Below are 9294 nucleotides of genomic sequence, written 5' to 3'. Positions count from 1 at the left end.
TCCCTCTGCTGTTCCCCCTGCTTGTGCTCTCTCTCTCTCAAATAAATAAAATCTTAAAAAAAAAAGAAGAAGAAGCTTATTTGAGGAAGGCAGCATCACTTAAGACACAGTGACTTTCTATTCTAGTTTAGAAAACCATCTACAGGCCACAGCTTAAATGTAAAGTAAATCTATAAAATTTGCAAAGACATGTATGTACTCCTGGTAAAAAGTGTTAGGAGGGTGTTTCGTGTTTTGAGTCTCATTACTGGGCACCAGGAGTGCCAGGAGAGACTGTAGCACCAAACTCTTAAGACTTCTACATTCCTGGGGCACCTTCATGCCTCAGTCTGTTGGGCGTCTGCCTTTGGCTCAGGTCATGATCCCAGGGTCCTGGGACTGAGCCCTGCATTGGGCTCCCTACTCAGTGGGGAGCCTGCTTCTCCCTCTCCTTCCCACTCCTGCTCTCTATCTGTATCTCTCTCAAATAAATAAATAAAATATTTTTAAAAAGTTTTACATTCCTTTTTTTTTTTTTTTTTAAGATTTTATTTATTTGCGAGAGAGAGAATGAGAGACAGAGAGCATGAGAGGGAGGAGGGTCAGAGGGAGAAGCAGACTCCCCGCCGAGCGGGGAGCCCGATGTGGGACTCAATCCCGGGACTCCAGGATCATGACCTGAGCCGAAGGCAGTCGCTCAACCGACTGAGCCACCCAGGCGCCCAAAAGTTTTACATTCCTAAAATGAGGAATGAGAATTATAAAATGAGAATAGCTAGCTGTATAAACTCTCAGTTCTGAAAATACTATCTTGTCTAAAGATCTAATTTAAAGGGAAAAAAAATGAAAGGAACGGGCGCCTGGGTGGCTCAGTTGGTTAAGCGACTGCCTTCGGCTCAGGTCATGATCCTGGAGTCCCGGGATCGAGTCCCGCATTGGGCTCCCTGCTCGGCAGGGAGTCTGCTTCTCCCTCTGACCCTCCTCCCTCTCATGCTCTCCATATCTCATTCTCTCTGTCTCAAATAAATAAATAAAATCTTAAAAAAAAAAAAAAATGAAAGGAACAAAGAGCTTATTATTTGCATAGAAAATATATATATACCTATGCAAATTTCCTATAGATCCCTGCAGTTATGTGGTTACATGTCCCAAAAGTTCTAGTAGAAGGCCCCAGAACATGTCAGGCAGCACTAAGTCCAGAACAGAAATGAAAACAGAATAATGATTTCAATCAGATTAAAACACGAACGAACAAAGAAGCAAAACTATGGTTCTTTCACACACATCCACACACGTGGGATGTTACTGATATCTTGCCCCTGGAAGGAGAGGTGATGGCGTCAGACGCTGCTCAGAAGTCAGGCATGGGGAAAGACTTTCATCTTGGATAGGTAAAGACTGAGAAATAGCACAGTGTGAATCTGTGAAAATCATAAACAGTGAGGGTAGAGTCAACACAGACTTGTTTACGAGGATCAAGGTGAAACTTGGTTGAGATAAACTTAGAATACATCTTTTAAAGTTTGTTTGTTTGTTTGTTTACATAATCTCTATATCCAGTGTGGGGCTCAAATTCACAACCGCAAGATCAAGAGTCATATGCTCATGCTCTTCTGACTGAGCCAGACTGGTGCCCCTACAATACATATTTTATTTTATTTATTTTAATTTTTTTAGTTTTTAAAAGATTTTATTTTGAGAGAGAGAGAGATTGAGAGAACTGAGTGGGAGGAGGGGCAGAGAGTGAAGCAGACCCCTGGGATCGAGTCCCGCATTGGGCTTCCCGCTCCTTGGGAGCCTGCTTCTCCCTCTGTTTCTCTCTGTCTCTCATGAATAAATAAATAAAAATCTTTATAAAAAAAATAAATAAAAGGACTATTTCATATAGCACAGAAAAAAAATCTTTAAATGATTTGGACACATTTATGAATGACAGAGACAGAAATGGCTACTCAGCAGAACTATGCTATCTAACTTTTTTTTTTTAATATTTTATTTATTTATTTGAGAGAGAGAGAGAGAGAGAAATCATAGAGGGGAGAGTGTCAGAGGAAGAAGCAGACTCTCCGCTGAGCCAGGAGCCTGATGCGGGACTCAATCCTGGGACTCCAGGATCGTGACCTGAGCTGAAGGCAGTTGCTTAACCAACTGAGCCACCCAGGCACCCCTAACTTTTAAGGATAACCTTAGCTAGAACAACCATGTCCTTCTACCAAAGGACTGCTGTTGGTGACAGAAATACTGGTAGCATGATTGGTTGGATTCCATGTGGCAATACTTTCACTCCTGTGAGATAATATTCACACAATCATTTTTGGAAACTGTAAGTGATATTACTACTATGGGTATTATATGTTATCACACAAAATATCAGGTGCTATACCATTCAGGTAACATTGTATATTGACCCAAGAAGATTCACATTAACCACCTTCAGACTTAAATGTCTTTGAAAATAATCCTATGTATAAGCAAAAAAGGTTAAAGCTATATCCTGGAATAGAAGTCTTCTTATATAGATGAGAGAAGACTTTCAAGTCAAAGGAATTGAAAATATGCTTTACAAAACTTCTTAACCTAAATACATAAATGAATCAAAAGATAAATTAAGATATGTGATACCAAGCAGAAAAATCAGAATATCTATAATATTAAAAGATAACAGCAGAAAGAAGGAATCAAAGGTATTTTACATTAGCAATAGGTATTTACATTAGCAATAGACAGCACCTAAGCAGATGTCCAAAATATTGCTAACACTTACATACTCATAAATATTGTTTGTGCCTTTTTGAAAATTTCATTAGGGTCATCAGTAGATCTGATAGGGTCCCAAAAATAAATTTTAGGTTGCGGGTTTTTTTTTTTTCCCTTACAAATGGAGAAGATTAAAGCAAAATTTGGAGCAGTTAAGGCTATTCATAAAACAAAAGGTGGGGTGCCTGGGTGGCTCAGTCACTTAAGCGTCTGCCTTGGCTCAGGTCCTGGGATAGAGCCCCACATGGGGCTCTCTGCTCAGCTGGGAGTCTGCTTCTCCCTCTCACTCTGTCCCTTCCCCCACCCCGGCTCATGCTCTCCCCCTCTCTCTCTCAAATAAATAAATTCTTAAAACACACACACACATACAAACCCAAGAAACAAGAGGTAAGTCCCCCCTGTTTCTCTTGTGAGGTATCCAAGTACCAAAACCACACTTTCTCCTGGATAACCCAGGAATCATCTTTTGTTCCTTAAAAACTCAAGATCCTGAAGAAGAGCACTGTCAGATTTCCATTCAGCAAACCACTCTAGGTTTACCAAAGCTTACACTGGAAACAAGAACCTCAAAAGTGAACTTTGATGGAAAAAAGCTGCTTTTTAAAAAAGGTTCTAAGCTTTAAATGTAGGCTGAGTGTTTTCACTTACTCCATAACACGTGCCATAGTAAATTAAACTTCTACAGGTCTCAGTCAATTGAATAAAACGTGCCTGTCTTATGTGTGTGTGTTGGGTAAGCCCTCTGGAGAATTGTGAAAGAAGGTACCTGATGGGTTCTTCATTCTTTTTGGCTCTCCTATCTCCCCCCACCCCAACCCTCCCTAGCTGTTTGCTGCTTTTTCAATGCTCAAACCCTCGCCACAGGAATCAGATCTACCCAGATCTCCCCCCATCTTATAACACCTATCCTTCAAAACCATATATTCCTCTTTTCTCCCACACCTCAACCCCATGTTAAACTAACCTTTAGGTAGCACGTAAGAGAGAAAAGAAAGAAGCACATTCATACTAGAGTGTAAATGACTAAGAGTGATGCTTGGCAAACCATCTCTTACCAAGAGTGGTTCACTTTTAAACAGTTGCTTACTGGCCAAATAATTATCCTATTATTTCCTCAAATAAGGGCACACTTGATTCTTTCCTATTGGGTGAGGTATACATTTGGCTTAGGAATAGCTGCAGCATTTGAAGTAGAAATGGAGGTCAGGACAATATTAAGAAAAGCTGTTGTTGAGTTTGAGAGAAGTTCTCTAAGTTGGTGAAGGGGAAGGGGTATGGGAAAGTTTGAACATGGAAGGTTTTGGTTCCGTGAGCTTCATTTTCTCTTCCTTATTTTTATGCTGATTAGGGCTTTTTTCCCTTCCTTTTTGACAGACTTGTTTCAGTCCTTCTCAGCCTTATTTATTTATTTTGCTCCTGCTGACAAGAGGGAGGCTGAATTATGGGCTCACTCTTAAAATGTTCCTTTAGGCTCTTGCCCCTGAGCTTTCTAGCCAATGCAGTCAATAGGTACTGTGCTGTATGCAAATGCAGGCATATTTGTCCGTGTAGGCCAAAGGAGGGGAGGCATTTTGCAAAATGCCTGAAGAACAGAAACAAACTTCTGCAATGGAATATCTGATAGCCTCATGAAAATAAGCTAAACTTTTCAGAAACAAAAAGTACAGAGAAATACTTATCTATAAAATAAGTTGGGGAAAAAAAAAACCTCACACAAAACAAAACATGACTAATACTTGAGCAGTGAGTTCACCTCAAGCATTTCATGAATTTCACATGACCCACCCACTTTTTCTCTGTACCTCTGCGGATTACCATATCAGCAGCAATAATACTCTGTTGTTCCAGCACCAGATTTACATATCAACGTAGCCATGGCATTCTTGAATGTAGAATATTGTACTGTTCCCCTTGTTTGTGGTTTCTAGAATAAGGTTAATTTTTTGTTCCCTTGCCTTCTTCACTTAATCGCATCCACCCCCTACCTCTCTTCAATCAGTGGTTTGTTTTTCCCTTTGAATAGCTATCCTCCTGTCCTCTCTCAGCCTGTGTGTCATAATTTGGACTACCCACAAATTCACTGTACGACCATGCTGCATTTTAAAATTTTTATCACTCGACCACAGACGATCAACTCTCTGAAAAGACAAGGCAGGGACAGAGAAGTCACGATGGGTCACTCCTGGGCTGACTCTGGTATACCTTCTTCCCCAAACGTATGGTGTGTGTTAGGGTGGGTCAGAAGTTATCACGGTAGATTTCATGGCCACCTTTGTTTTCTCTCTTGGTAGGCTTTGTTTTTAATTATGGCTATTTCGAGTTCGGAGATGGGTCTAACCAAAATCTCCATGCCAGGACTGAGGGAAATGGTTTTCATTTCCAAGGAAAGTTTGGAAAGGGCTGGATAATTTTTAAATTCTTAGACTCATGTGTCAAACATAGTGGGAAGCCAGCTGGAGCCTAACAAGTTATTTTAATGAGCTTCCTTTCTTTCTGATGTTCCCCAGGGAATATGTGCCAAGCAGACCCATGTGGCCCAGGGAGTAACATGATCATCTCGGCTCTGTTTAGACACCTGTGCTCTTTCAGCCCTATTGGTAAGGGGAACAGGAGAGAGAGATGAGGGCATGGAAGGCATGCAGACCTAGTGGGAGTGGGTGTGTGCCATGCTGCTTAGGAATTCACTACAAGAAACTCCTCGGCAGGAGCAGAGGCTTGATGCATCCTAGGCCAACAGTGCCTCTACGTGGGGTGTCTGGGAGTCTATGAAACGTGTTTGTGTGTGTTGGGGAGGGAGAAGTGGGGAGGGGAGGGAGGAGAAAATTATATGCATTTTTAGAAGGACTTGCATGCCTAGGAGTTTCCTTTTGAGAAGGAAGAAAAGACTGAAGATCATGAATATAGAGCAGGCTCAGCACCCTGAGAAAATATTCTTCTTCTAAACTTCCACCCACTCCTTTAGAAATAAAAAAGTACATTTGCTGTGTTCACTTTACCTTTCCAGGGATTAGTCTGATGCTTGGCGCTCGCTACCCACTCTGAGCAATCTAGCACATGGGTATTAAGTTCGGTCTATATCGTTTTCACTGGATGCCCTGTTTAGTGATTGTTCAGTCTCCTGTATGTATGAATATCTTCTTGGATTATAAAGTCCTTGAGGATTTATACTTATAGAAACTAATTCTCTTGTTCTTCCTCACCTCTTTGTTACCAATTCTGGGTACTTCTCAGCAAATGTTTAACATATGACTACACAATACTTCTTCGTAAGATTTTCTGTCCTTTACAAAGTCTTATTTTATGATGTGATTAAGGTTTATTTTTATAAATTAAATCTAAAAAATATTTAAAGTAGTTCCACAGTTTTTAAAGTGAGCATGTTTTTTTTTTTTTTTAAAGATTTTATTTATTTATTTGACAGAGAGAGACACAGTGAGAGAGGGAACACAAGCAGGGGGAGTGGGAGAGGGAGAAGCAGGCTTCCCGCAGAGCAGGGAGCCTGATGTGGGGCTCGATCCCAGGACCCTGGGATCATGACCTGAGCCGAAGGCAGACGCTTAACGACTGAGCCACCCAGGTGCCCCTAAAGTGAGCATGTTTATAATTCTTATATTTAAATTTCTATTTTAAGGGGTGCCTGGGTGACTCAGTCTCCCTTGGCTCAGGTCAGGATCCTGGCATCCTGGGATCCAGCTCAGTGGGGAGTCTGCTTCTCTCTCTGCCCCTCCCCCTGCTCATGCTGTCTGTCTCTGCCTCTCTCTCTCACTCTTACTCTCACTCTGTGCTCTCTCTCTCTCAAATAAAATCTTTAAAAAAAATTTAAAAATAAATTTCTATTTTAATTGTGTAATGTTTCAAATGTACAGAAATACAAAGACAACAATACAACTCCACTTCCAGAGTTAAAATATTTGCTTCATATCTTTAAAAGTTAAATATACAACTAACCACTCCTCACCCCAAGCCTGCCCCCAACCTCCCTTGAGAAAACCACGCTCCTGAAACCGGTGTACCTACTTTCCTGCATGTTTTTAGATTTCGACTTCATAGTTCAAAAGGTCTTAGTTCTCCTTCCTGAAAGGCTGGTGATTGAGTCTGCAAACAGCTCACACACAGCCTCTGTGGAAGGACGAGACGGATAAGTGCCATTGCAGAGGACCCGGGGCACTTTTGTCGGCTGGGATGCAGGAAGGGAGAGGTAGAGGATTAACCCAGGGGGAAAGGAGTTGTACCTCAAAGAAGAGGACTTAACAACCAGGGCATAGCTAGGGAAGCAGGACTGAGGCCAGGCTGGGCACAATAGAAGGAAGCTAGAAAGGGGTGGAAAGCAGTCCCTGGAGGTGTAGAACTAAAGGGGCATTAGGGGAGGCGGAGAAAGAGAGCTCCTCCCAGGAGCACACACTTTTGCTCCCCTGATCATCAGAAAGGATGTGGCTAGGGGTCTCTGACACCTCCATGAATGCAGTTTGGGGGTTACAGGTGCACCCCTCGGTGGGCCCAACTGCTGAAACCCCAGCATGCCAGACCCATTACCAGCCGCAAGGCCTGGCTACGTGGCTTTTACTTGGAGGAAGTGACCTGCTTTAGTTCCTCTGAAGCATTATATAGATCAGTCAGAGATGACTCAACTTTCCTGTTACAGGCATGCCTCAGAGATATTGTGGGTTCAGTTCTCAGGCCACTACAATAAAGCAAGTCAACTGAAATTTTGGTTTCCAAGTGCATGTAAAAGTTAGGTTTACACTAAACTGCAGTCTATTAAGTGTGCAATAGCATTATTTCTAAAAAAAAAAAAAAGTGTACATACCTTAATGAAAAAATCTTTATTGCTAAAAAATGCTAACCATCACTCTGAGCTTTCAGTAAGTCATAATCACTAATCACAGATCACTGTACCAAACATAATAATAATGAAAAAGTTTGAAATATTGTGAGAATTGGGGCATCTCAGTGGCTCAGTCAGTTAAGCAACTGCCTCTTGGTTTCGGCTCAGGTCATGAGAGCAAGCCCCAATGCAGACTCCGTGCTCAGCTGGGGGGGGGGGGGGGTCCTGCTTCTCTCCCTCTCCTTCTCCCTCTGCCCCTCCTCCCTGCTCTCTTTCTCTCTCAAATAAATCTTAAAAAAAAAAAAAAAGAAATATTGTGAGAATTACTAAAATGTGACACAGATACAAAGGGAGAAAATGATGCTGGGAAAATGGCGTTAATAGACTTGCTCAAGGCATGGTTGCCACAAACCTTCCATTTGTAAAAAGCACAATAAAGTGAAGTACGATAAAACAAGGTATGCCTCTATTACCCTTCCTCAATTTGGAGTTAAAAGATAAAATAGAAGGTACCCAGTTAAATTTGATTTTCAGATAAACAACAAATGCTTTCTTTTTAGTAAAAGTGTGTCTTAAATATTGTATGGGACATACTTATACTAACAAGTTACTTGTTTATCCTAAAACCAACTGTGAGTGTTTTGTATATTTATCGCTAAATCTAGCAACTCTACCTCAATTGAATTTTGGAAGGGTTTTAGGAGTCTTTGAAAAGGACTGGTTCAAAGAGCTCTCCAGAATAACATTAAGGAACATTAATGAATCTTTATCAAATGCTCAATGGTTTAATTTAGGCTGAAACAAAAAACTTTATTAAATCAGCGGTATGCAAAGGCCATCTTAGTTATTTTTTAATGGTTTTATTGGTATAAGTCACATATTGTAAAATTCACTTTTTTTTCATTTTTAAAAGTGTTTTTTTAATTTTAATTTATTTACCAGAGAGAGACAGAGGTAGAGAAAGAGAGAGATCACGAGCAGGAGGAAGGGTAGAGGGAGTAGATTCCCTGCTGAGTAGGGAGCCCGAGGTGGGACTTGATCCCAGGACTCTGGGACCATGACCCAGTCCAAAGGCAGATGCTTAACCAACTGAGCCACCCAGGTGCCCTGAGGATCACTATTTCTTTTAAAATTTTTAGTTAATATTCACTGTATTTGGCTGCAAATATATCTTTAACTCATAACTCGAGATCAAGAGTCCCATACTCTACCCACTAAGCTAGCCAGGCGCCCTTAATTTTTGAACATTTTCAGTACCTCAAAAAAGAAAACCAGTGCCCATGAACAATCCCTCCCCATACCTGCCCCACCTCCCTGCTGTTCCCCACCCTAGCCCTTGTCAACCGCTTGCTTTTTGTTTCTTTCAATTACCTATTCTGGATCTTCCATTATAAATGGAATCTACAAAATGAGGCTCTTCATTTTGCATGTTGTCAATGCTCACCCACACTGTAGCATGTATCAGTACTTCATTCCTTTATATGGTCTCATAACATTCCTCTGCACATACGTACCACGTTTATCTGATCCATTCATCCACTGATGGACATTTGGGTTGTTTCCACTTTTTGACTATTATGAATAATGCTTCTAGGATAGAACATCGCTGTACAAGTTTTCATGTGAAGGTGTGTTTTCATTTCTTTGGAATTGTTGGCTATATGGTAACTAATATCGTGAGAACTGCCCAATTGTTTCTCAAAACAGCTGCAGCACTGCACATTCTTAGTTTT

The sequence above is a fragment of the Mirounga leonina genome, unplaced genomic scaffold, assembly GCF_011800145.1.
Source record: "Mirounga leonina isolate KUSES-001 unplaced genomic scaffold, KU_Mleo_1.0 Mir_201, whole genome shotgun sequence".
In the NCBI taxonomy this organism is placed as follows: Eukaryota; Metazoa; Chordata; class Mammalia; order Carnivora; family Phocidae; genus Mirounga; species Mirounga leonina.
This window is presented reverse-complemented; position numbering follows the sequence as displayed.